The following is a 20,000-nucleotide window of genomic DNA, read 5'->3' on the forward strand; positions in this document are numbered from 1 at the left end:
TCTGTATGGCACTGGCTCTGGGGCTCGCTGATGAACTCTACATTCGAAGGAGGTTCGTTTTCTGTGTCCTTTCGACGATGATTGTACGAACGAGTGGTTGTAAAACTTCTCTTATCTCTTAACAAAACATTATTAAAATTGCATCTCAATCACAGGGTAGCGGTGTATGTGTACGTTTTGGACGGAAGAACGTGCTCTTAGTGGACGGAAGACGTTACATATTGGTTTCGCAAGCTAAGCTTCGCTACATATTGCTACTGGTACGGTTGCACTCAGGCGGGACGGTCATAATCTGTAACGACAAGAGATTGAAAGGAATGGAATTAGAAAACATCTTTAGAAAACAAAAATCTTTTAACACGAAAGATTTAACGTAATGGTGATCCCTAATCCCTATTCAAAATCCCTAGCATCGTATTGAATTTAATGTCCGCTGTTCCAAATGTCACTTCGAACCCCGAAATAATGTCCAGTCGATCGAGCACACCGTGTCTAAGGTTGCACTCGGAGTGGTCCGTTGGACTCGCGAAGCGGTTCATCGCAACCTCCTCCTCCTCCTATTTCTTTCGCGATAAGAGCACGTGCCGAAAAAAGAGAAGCAAAAGGAGCAAACGACCATCTTTGGGGGCTGAACCGACGAAACGACCCAAAGAAATGGCGTCCGATGACTAATAGATGCGCGGCAAGATGTTGTCGTTTATTTATTTTTTGAAACAATCTTTTGCCCCCGGCAAGTGCCTGGAGGGCCACAGCCACATCCAAGTCCATTCGTCACATTCCAGCCATCCATCCATCCATCCATCGAACGGCCCGGTTCCTTTCATTCGACTCCTAGCCCTGCACTATGGGCTAGCAGTGTGTGGCGCCTTGGACAAACTGAACTTGGAAGGGAGCCCAAAAATTGATTTCCTCCTGCGATGGGCACACCAATGGAGGCCATTAACAGCACAGTGGGAAGAGAGGAGAATGAGATTCATTTTTAAATTGCTCTCCCGGTCTCTCTCTCTCTCTCCCTCTGGTCGACACTAATCTACACTCTATCCAAGATGGCCATCACGAAGATAAGCGCGGGGCTTGGCGGAAGGTAGGCGGCACCAGAAGGCCACCGACCGCGAACCAAATGTGCCCCGAGGTCACCTCTTCCTCAAATGGGACGCTGGCCCCATTTGTACTCCGCCGCACCGCGCCGCACTGCGCGGACCTTGCACATATTCGGACGCTACACGATCAGCAACCAACAATGGCTGGCCAAAATGGTTTGGGACCCTCGGGGCACCAACGGTACACACCACCCCCAGGGATCCCCTCGCTGGCAGGTGGCTTGGCAAGATAGGATCGGGCGCAAGGTAGAGAGAGAGTCTGAAATCGTGAAATCGACGCCGCGGCCACCGCCATCACCGAGAGAGGATGCCTGTCACAGGTGCCAATCAATATACTTATCTTTGGGTCGGTGCCGGTGGTACCTCGGGAGCTCCAGCACACTCCAGCGGTGGCCACTTGCGCCCTCGCGCCCTTGCGCCCTCACACTAGCGCGCGCCAAAAGCCCTGAAACCCCCTGAAGGAGAAAATACCGTTGGCCCCGGGTTGGCGGCCCGGGCGACAAGCGCCATGCCGACGGCGAAAAGGAACACCGCTCGGCGATCCGAACAAAGTGTCCAATTTCGACCTCTTTCGATACGCGCCGATGCAAACGAAAGATTTCAAGCAAATGCGGCGAATGACATGAAGGCGAACCGACGCGTCGGCGACAACCACCACCACCACCAAATCGACGAGAGCCACAGCGACACCGAGAGGGCACCACGTCAAAAGACAATAATCTTAATGAGAGACATTAATATGATGGTCCTCCCGTGGGTCCGGGAGGGGGTTGCGGGCGGTTCGACCTTTTCTGCGGTTCTGCGGAGCGGTTGGCGCGCAGATCCTTTTCACCATTTCGTTTCGTTTGTGATGACCGCGACCGCGCGGTTGCGCAACATCCCTCGCCGCGTATAGCGTTGTTGTGGTTGGCCATTGTTGGGCCACCGAGAGTGTATAGTGCCGCTGACCAAAAGAAATAGCGTCACGACGGCCAAATTGACAAGTGAGTAATCGTTTCCGAATTCGTGGGGACGAGTCCGGGGTTCACCCGTCAATCGGACGGATCGTCGATCGTGCCTTATTTTTTGTCAGTTTTGGTCGCCTGTGTCAGTGTGATGATGGTGTTTCACTTTAGTCCCCGGGCAAATCGTTATAATTATCGGCAATATTGGCTCGATGGCCACAGGAAGCTTGCGATCGCTTCTTGCTCCTGTAATTTACGGTCATTTGCCAAAGGTGGCCGTCCTCCCGCAGTCGCATATTGGCCTTGGTTTTGCGAAACAAACAGGTGTCAGCGGGAACCGGAGCGTTGGAATGGAACCGTAAGGTATTGGTGTGAAATCGCTGCGTTTGTTGCGAAAGGAGAACGTTCAAACGGATCATGAAAAGCCCCAGTTGGTCAATAAATTGTCCAGCACCGTTGCTTATGCCTTGTAGCCACGCAAACGATGGAGCAGATCATTCCAATGCTTCTAAAGGGCAAAAGAATCAGGCACGGAAAAGTAAGATGAATGCCTTTTGCTGCATTATCACTTCCCGTAACACCTGCATCTCCTCCTTCGCGGGGGAACATCGATCAAATTCCTAATTAATTTTACTTAAAAATGACGCAAACTTGGAGCAAAATTGAATACACAAAAACTAGAAGCGAAAAGGGGGCGAAGGGGCGTGCGAAAGCGCACACGACACGGCGCATCGTTGTCACTTGGGTAGGTTACAGAGGGGAAGGGAGTTTCGCGTAAAATAATCCCTCTTGGTCCCCACCAGAGTGACAGAAAGAAGGGGAAAGGAAAGCGAAGCGGAGAGCTTCAGTTCTAAGACATCGATGCTCCGGAATGAACATCGATTGAACGTGGGAAGATGGCGTGGCGTGGCTGCCACCACCAACCGAACGACCGACCGACAACAAGACACATTCTACAACGACTCCGTGGCCATAAAGAGGAGAGTAGAAGTGCAGAACAGAAGACTGTGACCTGGAGAGCTGGCGTACGGTAGGTAACATGATATTCGTGTAGCAGATCGTCGAATGGTTCTCGTTAAAATGGAAAATAACACAGAACGCCATAGAGAGAGAGAGAGAGAGAAAGAGAGCGTGAGGTAGATATGGATGGAATTTACAGCTAACGACAAATTTGATTACACCGCGCACACACTCGCGGCCACTACACGATCGAGATCGGTCCATCGGAGCTGACCATTTATCGGTTTCAGTCCCGCCATTCCCGTGCACATTGTAGAGCTCTAATCCCCCCCCCCCCTCCCCCAGGGATCGCCAAAGTGGTTGATGCAATTTTTGGTACAAACTTTCAACATATTCAATCCCTCCTGCTCTGCCTTCTCCCTTGCTTTGTTGCGAAGCGATCCGGAAACGATCAAACGGAATATAAGCGGTCAGCGGTAATGCAAGCGGATACACCGCCACACTCGGCGTGTCTACCATTCCGGCGGGAACGATCTCATAAATTTCTCCTCCGCTCCGGAATCGAGCACAAGCACCTTGCACCTCACCAGCATCTCTCCTGCATCTCGCCTCTCTGCTTAACGATCCCCGTGACAGCAGCGACGGCATGATGGGGACCACGCGAAATGTTTTTCGCATAAAAATGAGAAACCTTGAGTTGGATCGCACTTGGATGAGGTTGCCGACAGAGAGAGAGAGCTACAACGGAGCTTCCAATCGGTTCGCAGCCAAATCGAAGGCAATAATCACCTGGCTAGCGGACACTCTGGCGGCAGCCATTTTTCAACCCAACTCACTCCCACGCGCGCGCGCGCGCGCTGACATTTACTGCCGTTGAGTGCGCGAGATTACGATCTGGCATGGTAAGGGGCTACGATGCGACCGCTGTTATCCCCCCTCATCCGTTGATCCGTTATCCGACTCCGAGCCGGGGTGACACCGAGCGACCAGATCGGTCCGAGCGCTTCGATCGGTGGCCGATTCGTTACGACATTTCATAAAGAGTGCCCTCGTCTCCTCGCACGGCCGATTCAATTATTGCCTTGCGCTCACATTCGGCTCGGGTCTCTGGCGCGGCCATAATGAGCCAAATTTTATGTGTCACTCGCCGGCCCACAATTACCTTTAACCCCCACCCGGAGGACCTGCCGCGCACGTGCTCTCATCAAGTGGCTTTGCACTCGCGATCCTTTAAATCTTTTGCCAATAAAGCCGAACGAATAAAGCCGTCAAGCCGTGCAAGCAAAGGAGCACTCGTGGTTGGCGCTAATTAAAATTAATTTGGAATCAGGACACAAGCACAACAGCTAGCACCCCTGGAGTGCTAGGATATACATTCGATCATCAATTATTATTGACTGGCACGAGGAAGGCATCAGCGAGAGGGCATAAAACAAAGAAAAGGAAGGAGGGATATCTTTTCAAAACTTTATGACAAACAGAATTAATTGGGTTGGCGCATGGTGAGCATACGATCGTATCGAGCCACTATCGATCTAACATTGCAAGTCACCTCACGCTCTCTCTCTCTCTCTCTCTCCCTGTGTCCCTCTGTCGCGCACGATCCAACACTCCACCTTGTAACTGATCACTGTACGGGGACACAAGCGAGAAGGCGCTCAGCTCAGCATGTGTGCGCTGGATGGATGGGGTGTAAATTATGGAAATGGCTCGCACAAATTGGTCCTGGCGACCGTCTTCTCCTTCTTCCAGCTGCTTTTTGGTGGGTTTCACAGGCGCTGTGGCAGCAGCAACGGCAACGGCAGCGGCGGCGGCGAAATAATTGAACGAATAACGCATTAAATTTATGACGCCATCGCGAGAGCTGCCACGCGAAAATGGCGGGACCGCCATGTGTCATAAGTTATTTCGATTGGTGTTAATCACCCCTCGAGCGCCTACGCGAACGACTCTCGGCGCTCTCTCTCTCTCTTCACAGTGGACGATACTAAAGGTACTGGCGTTGTCGAGTGCTTTCATCTCTCGCGCGCGCATCGGCGTCGTTTTTATGTCGTCGATCACAACCGTTTTTCCGCCATCCTTTTTTTTTTACTGGTCGATCGCGTGTTTAACAGTTTAACAGAAAAAGAAAAAAAAGAAGTAAACATCACAGCAATCCACGGCTGATAGGGGGGGAGGGAGATCCATCATGCTATCCCCAAGTGAGGAAGCCAACGATTGAGAAGTCATAAAACAATTTGACGAAACCGTTCAAGATTAAACCAGCAGCAGGCGATCCGCAACCATGGCCATCCCGACCGGCCCAGGCCCGATCAAAACTCAATTCCAGCTCTTCCGCGAAAGGAAGATAAATAATGCAACGAGTCTGGCAGGCAGTCCACCGACCAGCCAGCCAGCCAGCCAGCCAGCCATGGAGCATAATAGGTGCGGTGCAATCCGATTACACCATATTTAATCACGGCAAGTACACACGCCAAACATTGCCGGACGGAATGGAGGACTCTTTCCCTCATCATCATGTTGTTGTTGGTCGCCTCTTTCTCAAACCACACAGACACAACGATTCCATTCATCCCCTTATACGGAAGTCGATTGAAGATAGCGAAACCGCGAGCAGCTTGTCCGAAGAGGGATTTGCTGGTTCCTCCGGACCAAACCAGACCCCCGGGAGAAACTACAAAGCATTTAAAGAGGGGGGGGGGGGGGGAGGGCATACTATGATGCTATCAGTGCCGCCAGTGGACTGCCTACTCAGAAAATGTGCCGCGACGTCAAGTTGCAGAGAAAAAACTGGGCAAAAAGTGTAGACGAGAGGCGAGGTCAGGGTTGGGGAAGATATCTTAACTTGCGCGAGTGGCCGGCCGAGCAGCAGCTCCATCCAAGCAGCCCGGGCTAATGGAGTTCACTTGCCCATCTCTAGAGAGGAACCTCCGGAAAGGGAGGGGACCCTGTCTGTCCTTAAGGGTCTTTTCTCTCTCTCTCTCTCTCTCTCTCTCTCTCGTGGCTCCCCTTCTTAAGCTGGATTCCGAAAATGATTGTTTTATCTCCGCCGAGCACTTCTCCAAGCGGGCTGGCGAATGTGTCTAATCCTTCTTTCGCTGCCATTTTAATCCCGCCATTCCGACCGCGCGTCGGAACATTGTAACCCACCTAGCGAGGCAGGATTCGCAGCGGACACTCCGGCGGACGGAGAGCGCCGTTTGCGTTGCTGTTTCTGCATTCATCCCTCATTCAAGATGGCAAGCTCTTTCCAATCTTCGTTGCATTTTTAAGCTCCGTTAGGGTTGTCTCTCCCTGTCCGAATGGAAGAGAGGGGGAAGCACACGGAGCACGCGGAGCATCGGCACTCCACAATCGGTCCGAGGGACGGACATTGGCCGCCGCCAGCGCTTAAACTCAATCAAACAACTCATTGCGGCAATAAAGTGAACAACCATGTTTCGCGGACCCCTCGCGCCCGTCCACTGCTGGCCCTTTTTGACCTCCGTTCGCTCCCTGGACCCAGCCAACCCATCAACCTAAGGCCGAGACATCGACATCGAACTCGGGGAGGAACGATCGATCGAACGTTTGGCGGTTCTTCGATCGTACAAGCGCGGCCGATTTCGCGCGCCGTTTGCGTATGCGTATGGGTTTTTCATAATTTTATCAAAACATCCACCGCACAACGAACACATACACAGGGCTATAGCATAAGCAGCAGCAGCAGCAGCAGCAGCAACAGAAACAGGCAGCCAGCATGCAGGTTTGCAAACGATCAGGTCCAAGTCGTGGCTGGATGCTGGCGCACTATCATGCGGCAGTAATCTTTCAATTACAACTACAACCCGAATCCTCGATCCATGTATCCTGCATCCTTCACTCCACTCTATCCCCGGCTTAACGTTCCTCCTTTCTCCCTGGACGCTTATGGTATACGACGACGAGTCTCGAGCGATCGCGCGAGCATGTACACGGTGCAGCACGGACGACACAGGGCGCCGGGTGGGCAGTGTAGGAGTAAACTTACAAACAAGCGTTAGAGAGGGGTTGGATCGGTTCAACTACAACGCGCGTTCATCGTTAGTTGTCTTGTAAATCAAATGTAAGTGGGCTGTCTGACGTTCCGGGCACTTAAAGTGCAATAGTTTGTTAAATGCAGGAGAACTCACTAACAAAAAAGTATGTACGTCCGAGCGGCCATGTCATGTCTGGCATGTTTGTGGTGTGGGGGCCTTCGTTGGCTCAATGCAGAGTTTTACCTAATCGTACATGTGCAGGGTCGCTTGAAAGAGCCGAATGGGCCTGGATGCATTTCGAAGAGAGAGATGGTTTTCTTGTGATAAGCATGGTAAAAGGTGATGGATTGGTTAATAAAATGAAAAAAATCTTTCATTTAATAATCGAATCAAAAATGATAATGAACAGAAGGGACTGAAAAGTGTTCTTTTTGCAACCTACCATCAATTTAAGGGCAAATATTTAAATTACTTTTATATGCTTAAATGCAACTCAAACTAGTTTCCCAATCATGCAGCACCTCGTTGAAGGTATTCTGGTATGTTACAATATTGAGCATCCGAATTACTTATGTCCTTTGAATGGACATCGCGTTCTAATAATTTATGTTTATTTTTTATTCATCTTATATTGATGTAATGCCTTGCTTGTAAAATATGTTTATCAAAGCTGCGATAAAATCCAGTTGAGTTGAAATATGCCATCCAAGAGGCAATTCCTCAACCAATCCTTAAATATGTTTGAAATCATAATATTAATCACCAAACTAACATTATCATTACATTTCGGCTGTTAGCTTAATCTTTTATTAGAGAAAAAAAGCAATGAAAGATATTCCATTCGAATCGATTTATGGTAGCAAAATTCACTGCTGTTCGTAAGTCCTTGTAATGTTTTTATGTTTCTAATAATTCTGTGCTGCACCATGCGTAACCTTTAACAGGGCGTATATGCCTACAGGTCATCGAAAGATGTTGTGATATTAGAATGGATGTCACCTACATTATAATCCAAACACTAGAAGGAGTCATCTATTTCAACTCGAGTAGCTGGAGCCCAGAAGATCAATAACAGCAACCGTTCACCAATCCCTAATGGGCATTCGAAAAACCACATCCAATCATTGAACTGTGGGTTCAAAATACAACCATGATCGAGATGATTATGGTCTACCACAACGGCAGACAAAAGCCGTTTGCACAGAAATCCCTTCACCATTGAACCCTCTCATGTGGCTGGCACATCAATAGCCTGTAACGCATATTGTCTTATTGGCCGGGGAATTAGAACGTTTAGCTGACACCACAATAAACCACGGCACTCCCACCATTCCAGAGAGAGAGAGCCTCTATTACGTACACTTAATGCACACCTGTGCACTGTGCCACTATTTGAGGCAGTAAGGAAGCGGTTATGCCACAATTATCTACCGTCCCGCCAGGCGTGTTCGATCGCGTGCATCTCCTGGAGCTGCTGCTGGGTCCAATTATTTGTTAAAAAGTAATAAACCGATGATTATGTAAACGTTCGCAGGCAGATACTTCAGATTGATCACCGCTCGCAGCTTCGCGGCAACGTTGATGCGCAATACACGGTGTCGCCGTCGCTGGGGAGCGTATTAATTGGACAAACTCTCAGCTCTGTAGCTGCCGCAAACAGCCGCCACGATACATCATCCGGCAGCACCAGCAGCAGCGGCACCAGCAAGCAACAGCGCAGCGTTGTGGGCATCACCACTGTCAGGGACATCAATAGGGCAATATATCATCCCGAAGGGGGTTGCCAATAGAGCGAACCGTGACACGAAAAGTGCAGTGCCAAGCAGCCAACCGAGCATCGATCGTGGAAAGATCGTGCCTTCGCCGCCAATGCAAGTGAAATAGATTAATTACGTGGCCATCGCGGAGTGACTGCCGCGAGATAATATTTACCTCGTGTTTGGCACTGGTAAAGTGACAACACTGCTCCCGTGTAAATTTCGTCTGATTTTTGCTAACCGAAATCCTCGCACTTGAATCTATTTCAATCCTTTTACGGAGTTGGACGCGCTACCGATACCGATTCTCCTTGAACTACTCTCGCGTAAGTTCGACCCCTAATTTCGGAAAGGATGAAATCGGATACAAAACTGCAACCAAGACTCGGTGCTCGAGAACTCGGCTGGCCTAAAAAAAAAATCAGCAAAAAACTTGAAGCGAAGGCCAGCGAGGCGCGGCCACCGAAAAGCCAAACCACAGCATGTCCTCCACCCAAACCGATCAGTTACAGGTGGCAACATTGATACGAAGCTCACATTTCTCGGTGTCTCGTTTAAGTGAAGGAAATCTTACTACTGCAACCAAGCAGTGCATTAATTGTGCATCTTTCGTATCGATCGATCGGTTCTCCATGGTTCCCTGTCCGCATCGGATTGCTACCAGCAACAAACACTGATCAGCAGCAACAGATTGATCAAAGGGAGAGTTCGTCGTGCCAAGCGAAATCAATCACTTCACCGGCTCAGAACTCGAGGTCTGCGGTTTGCGAGGCGGCAAAAAGCGGAGACGAAATGCAACCTGTTGGGCTTCTGGTGACCCACGAGTGTACCAAGGACTGCATCGGCATCGTTACTCAATGCCACACTCCCCTTTTCAACGATCAGTCACCGCACATCAATGAGCAACGGTACGGTGATTGAAATTGGTTCCCGAAATATTGAAAAAGCACACACAAACGATCGTGAGGTATCAATTCTAATTTTTTGGGGAGGGAATTCCCTACCTTACTCGCTGACTCACGCGCACGCTGCGTCACGCACCGCGCGAAAAAAACGGGAAACAAAAAAAAACCCGTAAGTCACAGAGTCCGGTAATACCGGTAATTCGCCGGCCGGCCACCCGACCAGGGCAGTCGGTTCGTCCTCCTACTGCTGCTGCTTAGCGCCACCGAACCGGAACAACGGCTTCGACGCTTCAGCGTCTGCCAGTCAGCCGCGCACCATCGCCATCAGGAGCAGCATGTGCGCCAAACACAATGAGAGCGCCAACTTCTAAACCTGACTGACTGCCATGCCGACTACCGACTCCACCGCCAGGTCGTCGTCGGCGTAACCAAACCGGCCCCTCCGAGCCGGGTCGCAGACAAAACAAACCCCGCTGTCCTCCCCCTCGGGCCCGGAGGGGACCTTAGAGCCGTTTGGTGGGCTCCACACCATATGGAAAACAGGTTTGGCGCACATCGTCCGCGAGCGCGCGCGCGAAGCCCCGCGCGAACTTGCCCACGGAGCCGCACCGCACCAATCGAATCCGACCGGTTCAAATCGACGCCAGCGCCACCGCCACTGAAAACACACAAAAAGCCGGTTCACCGGGTCCAGGGCGACCCTTTCCGATCGGTCACGGACCGGGGGCGCACATGGCCGTTCCGGCCGGTTTTAGCGGCTTCCGAACTCTCTCTCTCTCTCTCTCTCCGCGCGGATCGTGCCGACCGATCAGCTGATGACGCGATGATGATCGCCGGCCACGACCGTAACCTGTCACTCAGCTAACGGGTTTTTGGGGGCGAGAAGCGAGGGCGCGGTCGCGATCGTGCGCCCGAGAATGGCCACCAGATGGCAGCACCGGTTACCGTTCTGTGGTGCGGTATTCCATCATGATCGACAATGATCGTTACCAAAACAAATGATCATTCTTGCGTCATTAGTGCTCAGCGCTTTGTTTGCTGTGTATTTTAAGAGCTTTGTGTCTAACGATCATGCTTCAAAAACTCAAATAGAACACGTCATGATGGTTAATTATAGCTGAGTGAGGGCATGATCACTGGCAGCCTAGTTTTAGATCTACATTCTTGTAAAATTCGTAGAATTTTATCATGTTTGCACACAAAGTACATATTATAAAGAGAAGGATGAGGATATTTGTTCAGAGGAATAGAACTATTGCAACTTAATACATGGAAATCGCATTTAAGTAACAAATTTGCCAAATTCGTTGGCAAACAAGATCATGTATTTTATACAAGCACTTCGACTAAGAGTCATTACTAGTTCTATCAGACGAATACAACAAGGAATTTAACAAAGCAAACAGCTTATAGATGAAGAAGGCATTAAAAGATGAAGATAAAAGATGAAGAAGGTTACCGCATCAATTCACAACACTTTGCGAATATCCTTTCTATCAAGAACATAAAATTTCCATCCAATAAAAATTTCCACTAGAATAAAGGCTTCCGTGTTCGCTACATAACATTGATGAAGATTGGCTAACAAATCCCCATCCACCCGGGCTAACTACCTATTATCGGGCTGTATTTATTGCAACACAACACTTTCATCTAAACACACAGCACACAAGTACCCTCGTGTATGTGTGTACACGACGACCGCAGCATCCATTCGCCACATTATTAACCACCCCTTGGCACCCTCCCAGTCTCCTCCTTCCCCTCAACAACATTTTCATCTTCTATCGCCCCGAAAGAAACAAACTATTCACTCGCCAAACAAGGAAGCGGATCATGATTAAAGCTCGCCAAGAAAAGTCTAATCATCGCGCACCACAATAGCATATAGCGGCCGGTTGGAGAACGGCGGGCACACCAATTAGGAAGTGGCGGCTCGCTCACCAGACGCGTCGCAACAGACCGGCCGCAGCCCGGCGACGCCAGACAAACGTGCTCACCACCGATCACGTGCTCGTCCGAAAACCGAGAGGGGGATGGGGAGTTTTAGAAGATGTGGAATTCATTCGCGCGCGCACACGTAGTGGCCAACAGGCGGCGTGATGGTGATGACGGTAGAAGGCGCGCACTCGCGGATTGAATGAGATCACGATCGGGCACCTTACGATCACCGGCACTGACCAGTGGCGATCATTACGATAATTGATCTCGGCTGATTTTGGTCCCGGCACCCGTGCGGAAAGCCAGAAAGCGAAGAGAAGGGCTTTACGACCGCCAACAGGTGTTTCAGAGCGAGCACCAAGCGGAAGCAAAATAAACACAGTGCTACCCGCCCGCCCGAAGGAAATCGAAGGTCGCATCGGATTTCGGTTTTGCCGAAACTAATGACTCATTGCAGACCCATTGATCAGTCGAGCTTTTTTGCGTAATTTTTTTTGTCGCTTCAAAGGTATGGTTTTGAGACGATCAACTGATCGCCTCACCCCCTGAGTCGGTGTGGTAATGATCCTTGTTTTGCCGGAGTGCAAAACCCGGTTGGAGAAATTTTAATTCGACAGAAAGAGCTCGTGACTTGAAACAACTGGGTACAAACTGAATCATCAGCGCATCCAGCTACAAACAGTAATTGTCGGTATCATGAAGCTCCAGAATCGTCATTGCTTGGCGTGGAAAAGACTGTTCTTATTCTCAGGAAATGCTTCACTCGCTTCACTTGCATCCTCCAGCATCCAGCCAAAAGTGTTGGTTGGAGTTTTATGTAATAATTGCCCTTTATTTTCCTTACTTTCCCACCAATCGGTTCGGTGTTCGTTTTTTTCCAGATTCTCTCCCCTTCCCTAGAGATCCCTGTTTTCCGAAACATCGAAGCCTTCCTTTTATGGCCACCGAACAACCAACCAACCGATCTCTCTGGCGATCTTCCAAACGATCGCCACCAAATTACCGACAGGCTCACTCCTTCGCTCGCTCCCTGTCCAGCACAATGAGCTGCATTGTTTCACTTGCAGCAGAAATTACTCCACGGCCGAGGCATACACACTGGCTATGCGGATGTCCAAAAGTGGGAAGGAGGAGAAAAAGTGGACGCCATTTACCGCCAAGACGGGGTTGCTCCTGAAAAGGGTGAAGAGCATCGTCTCTCTCTCTCTCTCTCTCGCTCTCTCTCTCTCTCTCTCTCTCTCTCTCTCTCTTTCTCGTTCTCACTCTTGATGAATTTAATGATCCTTCGGCAGCTCACCACCCCTTGAACCGACATTGTCTGGATCGGTCTGAATGGAGGAAAGGTGGAGCCCCTTTTAAGGGCAAAATCATGCCAGGAGCATGAAGGTGCCGCAGAGAAATCCCGAAAAAAAAACCGTCTCGTTCCCGAAATGAGGTCAGCATGCGGGGCGATCCTTCTTTGTCTTTTGGTCCTAGTAGGAGGAGTACAACGCTGTGGCCACTCTCTGGCACTGGGCCGGTTAATCGTTGCCGGTTTCCACGAATGCAAGTCGTGTCGCGTGTTGAGCGACCATGAAGCCAACCCTTGGAACCGACATCCGCTGCCAAATGCGGAGCACGAACACACACATATGCCATCGATGGATGAAAAGGGGGTCCTGAACCTGGAGCCTGGACATCTCGAGGACATCCACGGACACGTGAAACACTTTCTCTCACAATCTGCGCTTGCTAATGAATCGAAAGATTTATCACTTGAGTGTTTTTATGTGAATCATCTGCATCATGGCCGCAAACTTCTCCTCCCCGTCCTCCCCCTGCCGATTCCCGGGCGCCCTTGCGTGGCTTTTTAATGTAAAATATTGAATTAATCTTTTATGCATCCTCCTCCCTGCCGCCACCGTTCCTGGCGCTCTGTGGAACCTCTGTCTTTTACTTTAATTTCTCCTTCAATGCACAAACGACACGCGATAGCGCGATCTTGACTCGACTCTCGGAGTCCATTGTGTGGGAATTTCACCCAAAACCCCCCCGAAGTTTCAGCTGCTCCTCGCACCAAGGAACTTGGAGCTGAAATGTAGTTGAAAAACGGAACGAAAGCACGCAAAAGGATGTTCGGATCGACCGGTGGGATTGAGGGGAGGTGCACAACTGCACACACTTTAAATCTCCCCCCAAAAACCCGCCCGAAAACCGTTACCACAGGAACACAGCTTACAGCGCTTTACATCCTTTTCTCGACTCCTCCCGGGTGGTGGGGCGCCTTGTGCACGGACAATGTGCAATGATGGCCACGCAATGACTGTCCCCTCCCCAGCCTACCAGCATCCATGATGACGATGATGATGATGATGATGATGATGATGGGCGATGAAGCAGCACAGGGCAATCAAAAAAAGAAGAAGAAAGAAAAAGGAAGATGTTTTTCGGGGGGAGCGAAACAAGAAGAAGGAAACTTCCAAAACGGCCTGCCGCCGCAGCCGCCGCCGCCGCTCCGATGGAAGATTAATGGGATAACGAAGCCAAGATGTACAGCTCATGGGGTCACTCTGAAGGAGCTGTCTGCTGGTGTGTGTCGATGGTCGGCGACGTTGTTATCCGTCGCCGCGCCGTCGTATGTGCGCACTTCGTGGTGACTGAACTTTTGAATTTCCCATTCTTCCCCGACGAAAAAGGGGTGCGTGCGTAGCGCGAGACGTGTAGGGCTCCGACGGTGGAGTCGTTCTTGTATCTCTTCATCCGGCGATCTCGAGCCCAACCGCCATTGTTTTTGGTGGAGAGATAGAGAGAGAGAGAGAGAGCGTCACGTAAAGTGAAGAAAGTGAGCCCCGGTAGTGGTGGTGGTGGTGGTGCGGGAAACAATTTATTAAAATTACATGCCCACTTCAAAAATCAAAAAGAGCAATCAAGTGGAAGCGCGGTCGGTCGGTCGGTCGGTCAGAGAGCACAAGTGGTGCTCGTGAGGATCGATCGTCGAAGGAGGAGGAGGAGCGGGGGACCGTAATGTTTCGAATACGGCTTTTTTTATGCTTGCTCGCTCGCTTGCTTGCTGGGTGTTGTTGTTTTGTTTCGCGTTATCTTCTGCATTTTTAACCGCCTTCCCCCTCCCGATTCTCATCTCGCGCGCACCGGAGTACCCATTATGATGCAACCTTTCTTGGGAATAATGGATTTTATTCCTCATCATCATCGCTTCCCGGCAGGCGAACAAAAAGCCCCGCTGGCCAAACTTCGACCGGCTCCGGTCAGAAAGGGCCTGAGTGAGGAGCGGCCGTGGGCAAAATGCAACACCCGTTATCGTTGGGAAAACATAGTTGTTACATTCAACACAGGCTTCCAACCGATTTCGGCGATAGCAAAGGCAACGGAAGGATAATTTTGTTAAAGGACATTTGTCTTCGTTCCGAAATCAGCAAAATGGTGCGACTTTTTGGTGAAAAAACCTTTTGGAATGAGATCAACGTATTTTTGTATTCTAAAACGAAGCATTGATAATGTAGGTCAACTAGAGGAATGTGCTGTTGCTGCTATCATACCGATTTTTCGTGCAAATGTGTTCTTTACATTGGAGCAAATTGTTTAAACTATGAATTCATCGATTTCTGCATTCAAGTCCATATTGATCTTCAATTAATAAAATTATTGCTTAATCGATCAACCAGAATGATGAAGAATTGTTTATCAATAGCTGATGATTCCACCTTCATTCCACCTAACTATACGAAATACTACGCAGTTGCTGCACTAGCTAGTAGTCGCAACGGAACTAACTGAAGGCCTTCGCAAGAACGCAACAAAGCCAATTGATAGTATGCAGACGCATATTAAATGATGCGTCATTGAATGCAAACGAGATACGTTTAAACATAATATTTACGATTAACATGGTGTTTTATCAAACAGTCTGCTGTTAAAAGAGTTTTATTAAACTCGTTTTGTTTACATTACGTTGTTGGCACAGACAGTTGCTAGCAGTACACAGCTCCAAAGGTCGTTAATTTGTAAAGATAAAAGATAATGGCCCGTCCCAAAATGGCCCTTTTCCATAAACCGACCATAAGCCGTAAAATGGACATTTTTGAACAGGGATTTTGAATTAAAAGGCAATAAAAAAGGCGAAGCTAAAAATAACGCGACACCAGACGCCTAGAACACCGTCATCCGATCGACCGGATCACCGGAAGGCATTTCAACTTCGGATACGGCAATGGCGTTCACACGCATGCTCACAACCAGCGGACCAGAGGATTACCTCCACCACTAACCCACATGTTCCTTCAACGCGAGACTCTCCTCTCCTCTCGGCCCACGACGACACCTGCCCGTAATCTGTGTTAGTCTGACAATCTCATGATCAATTGATACCTCTTCGGAGGTCGTTTGTTTCTCGAAGCGAATGTCGCTCGCCTACGATCGATTGCGGCCTCTCGTTGGCCGCACGACACAACACACGTTTCTCAATAACGATACATAAGTCAAACGGAATAAACAGTAAACAAAAAAAAACTTAATATTAAAATGCTCTTGCGACGATCAGCTCTTCTACCACGAAAATGGCACAGAAATCCCCAGCTCACCATAAATATGAAACTGATCGCCACAGCACGGACCGCAGTGATAAGAACGATTAGAATAATTCCAGCGCAGATCAGCGTGCCCTCTCGATGAAGATGATAAATAATGCTCACACAAATCATTGCATTAATATTTTTTTCCGCTTTCAGAAACGCCATCGGATCCGGACACACAAAAAAGGCCATTCCGCTTCTGATTTGTACGCAAACATTATGGAAAACATCTGCAGGTGATCTCGCGAGGGTTTCTGGTGTCCAGATTATAAATTCACAGTCGCCCGGCGCACTCCCGCCACCTTGCACCGTGGCTCGCTTTTAGCTCATTCCACGCCATTATCTGGCCTTTCGGTTTAACTATTCCACTTTTTTTTTCTCTCTCTCTGTATTTCCATTTTAACATATTTCTGCGTCGTATGCGCCCCGATCACGCTCAATCGTGCAACGATGACACTCTCTCGATCGAACTTTTTTATAACGCTCGACTTGGTCGGTGAACAAGCGACGAACACGGCGATGCGACGATTCGCATGAAGAAGAGTCAAAGGTGCACGAGAGGACGTCGGTGGAGGATGAGGAGGTAGAAAATCTGACTTTATCTCCGTTGCCTAATTGGAAATTTATTCAAATTTTGTTCCCTCTCAACTGCCCGCCATAAAAATCAAACGAAAAAAGGCTAGACCGTCCACATCGTCGTCGTCTTATTTGGTTCGAAACCTCGAGGCGGACTTTTCGGACCCGAGCGAGCGAGCGAGAGTGGCCGGTATCAGGAGTGAACGATTAGAATGATCACTCACACACCGGGAGGACCAGCGTGGTTTATAATTAATAAACGACGAAAAGCCCGCATTCCACCCGCCACTGTTAAGCACTTCGATTGGCTAACGAATCGTGGTTTTAGCAGCAGCAGCAGAGAGAAGAAAAAAAAATACATTTCCAACGCAAAATGCATCTTTTGGCCTTCGACTCGGTGACGATTTCCCACTCAACTGTATGTGTGCATGTATGTATGTGTGTTTGCTGTGCCGTGAAGTAGGCCGAAGATCAACGAAACACGAAAGATCGAAAGAAAAGGGGAATGAAAGAATGGAAGGAACTAATTATCGTACTTTCAATATTGACTCAGCCTCCTAATTGATCTAATCAACCCCGAATGCCTCTCCTGCGCTATCCCATGCTAGCTTTCCGTTTTCCGTTCCTTCCCTTTCGTTACCCCTTAAGCGATGCGATCCTCTTTCCACTGCTGGGTACGATCGAAGTGGATGACGATCGACGCACAATCATTGTCGAATCGTCGATGCTGCGCGATCATCATCTCTTCTCCGGGTGACATTTGTGATCGGAGTGTCTTCGACTCGGACCCCTCTTTTCTGCCACGACAGATGAGCCCCCGATGTCACTCGAAAGCAACAGAGCCACCATAAACAACCAACAACCGAAGCAGAGGAGGGATTAGATTACGTCATGAGGAGCGTTTTATTATTTTTCTTTTTTTTCTCCCGCATTTTTTGTCATCGCACCTCACAGTGGGAACGCTGTGATCGTATGGTTGGCCATGTTTTTATTCGGATACGATCGGAAACGATCGTTGTAGGGTGAGAAAAGCGGGTTGCGCTATAGAAGAGAGCAAACAAAAACTGATCCCGATCAAAAACCGATCCCGACAAAACAGGGAGAGGCGTTGTTCGCAATTTTTCATACCGCAGAGCCCATTAAATGGAATTAACTTGGCAAGGGAACAGCACACCCGCAGGCACGCTGGCCTGGCTCTGGCTAACCTTTATTGTGCCGTGATTAATGATTGGTAATTGCCTCTATTCGCGAGGATCTCTTGTGCACGATAAGCAGCAGCAGCAGCGGCAGCGGTATCCTTACCACACAGGAAAGGAAGGGGCTCCACAGCGAAGCCTGGATGGCCATCTGTACCCCAGGCCGATGCTGGGTAATTGTGAGAAAATAAAGTTTTCTCCATTGCTTCCACTGGGTTGCAACGAAATATCATAAAACACAGCGAGCGAACCCTTCATGGGATTCATTCAATACTCGGACGATCCTCGGTCGAACACAACAAACACGAAAAGATCGCTGAAGTGAAGTTCCACACCATGGACACAGTCAACACACTCGCTTCCCACCGAATTGGTTACGCGCGCATCGGCCCCAAACGGTCCCAAGCCTCCTCCTCCCACCCCAAGAAACCGGATGGACAATATTTGCTGCCAGGTAATTGAACCCCGGTGCCGTTTTCTCGAAATTGTAAACAAATCCACCACCACTACGCTACGCAACATCGGGCGTGACTTCTGTTTACCGACTTTTTGTAATGCATCGTATGAATGGACTCTGTCTCCCCGTTTTTTCCTTCTTTTTTCGGTGGGGGGAGGAAGTTTTTGGTTTTTTTGTTTTTTTTTAGAAAAGTAAACACACGACACACCATCGTATCAACTGTGCTTCTTCAAACGGAAAGCTGAGATTTTATCCAACCATCCGATGGGAAGTGTTAAAGAAATTAATGTTTGATTTAGCTTGTTTTACCATTTCGGGTAGCGTGAAGCGCGAAGAAACGACCGAAACCAATGCTCCCCCTTCGAAAACCCCAGAAGCCCCCCCATCAAAATGATGACCATTTGTTATCCGTGCTGGCACCTCTCTACATCAAACGCGCTACAGCAATCCGATTGTACTTTAAGCTAATAGCCCTGGTATCGATCGAGGGATGGCCTCGTGTGTCGAGGTCTAGGCCAAGGATAGAAAATCGCCGCATTAAATCTACACCGGAGGGGGAAGTCGATCACGGTCTGCAGCCGCCACCTGGAGAAGGAGAGCGTTTTAGCAACAAAGAATCTTAACAGCCTTCCCCCAATTCTCCTGTCCTCCTTTGAGGCTCCTGGCGTTCCTGATTTCGCTTGCAAAGTTGATAAAAATTTACGATCGGACCCTCTTTCGACTTTTATGAATCTTCACGCACATGGCAACAGCGGAGCAGCGAACTGTCGAGCCAACTTTCGACGACAGCGATCGGCCAAACTAACACTGCCACCATCACAGCTCCAATGGGTTCCAATTTGGTGCGCCTCGGAGTCTGCGTCTCGCGGTCACAACAAGACAACAAAACAAATCCCAAACCAAGATAGGCTCCACTCCACTGACCATAAAATCATACAAAATAAGGTAAAAACCCCCAAAATCTTTCCACAGTTGCGGCACGAAGACTAACAAGCGCCACAGCAGCATGGTGCGTCCTCTTGGATAAGGCACAGCGAGGCTAAAGAGTGGCAGCAGCACGATGCGCGATTAGCAATTTAAATTTTTACTCCACACGATCATCATCATCAGCCAGCAGCAGCCGCAGCAGCAGTCCGGCAGCATCGCGCGCAGTCGTCCCCTTAGCTGGGCGATCTCACCACCAAGCAAAAAGGCCGAGAGGGTTGGCGGTGGAATTTTCGATTTGATTATTTTATTGCGGGGAATTTCGGAGTTGTTTTCCTTGATTTTTTGGGGAAGTCTTTTTTTTCTCCCTTTCTCCCTCTCAGTCTCGCTCGCTCTCTTGTCTTACTCGCACCGCGCTTTTAATCTGCGCCATCCAACCACCCACACGCCACGGTGACCGCACGACCACAGCTTCATGGGGTTCGCTCGCCGGGTCTTCCGCTGACAAACGCGACACGCCACACAATATGTTTAATGTCGCACCATCTCAACCGATGGATGGAGGTCACATGCCAAAAAGTGCCAAGCGGTGCGATGAGATGCCCAGGGGTCCACTGCGATGGTTCCGTATTATTTTTTTGTTTCGGATTTATCTTTATGAGAAAGGTCACTCG

The 20,000-nt window shown here is 49.4% G+C and overlaps 1 protein-coding gene across 3 annotated transcripts in view; it reads right to left on the reverse strand.

Annotated features, from left to right (window-relative positions):
* LOC126575708 (protein grainyhead) overlaps positions 1-20,000 on the reverse strand; it is a 167,770-nt gene that overhangs the window by 134,602 nt on the left and 13,168 nt on the right. For all 3 annotated transcript variants that reach the window (XM_050236539.1, XM_050236538.1, XM_050236540.1), the window contains exon 3: positions 1-292. This exon is cut by the window's left edge and continues 207 nt beyond it. The gene's annotated coding sequence lies outside the window, so the exon portion shown is untranslated. The remainder of the gene's footprint in view (positions 293-20,000) is intronic.

The sequence above is a fragment of the Anopheles aquasalis genome, chromosome 3 (genome assembly GCF_943734665.1).
Source record: "Anopheles aquasalis chromosome 3, idAnoAquaMG_Q_19, whole genome shotgun sequence".
In the NCBI taxonomy this organism is placed as follows: domain Eukaryota; kingdom Metazoa; phylum Arthropoda; class Insecta; order Diptera; family Culicidae; genus Anopheles; species Anopheles aquasalis.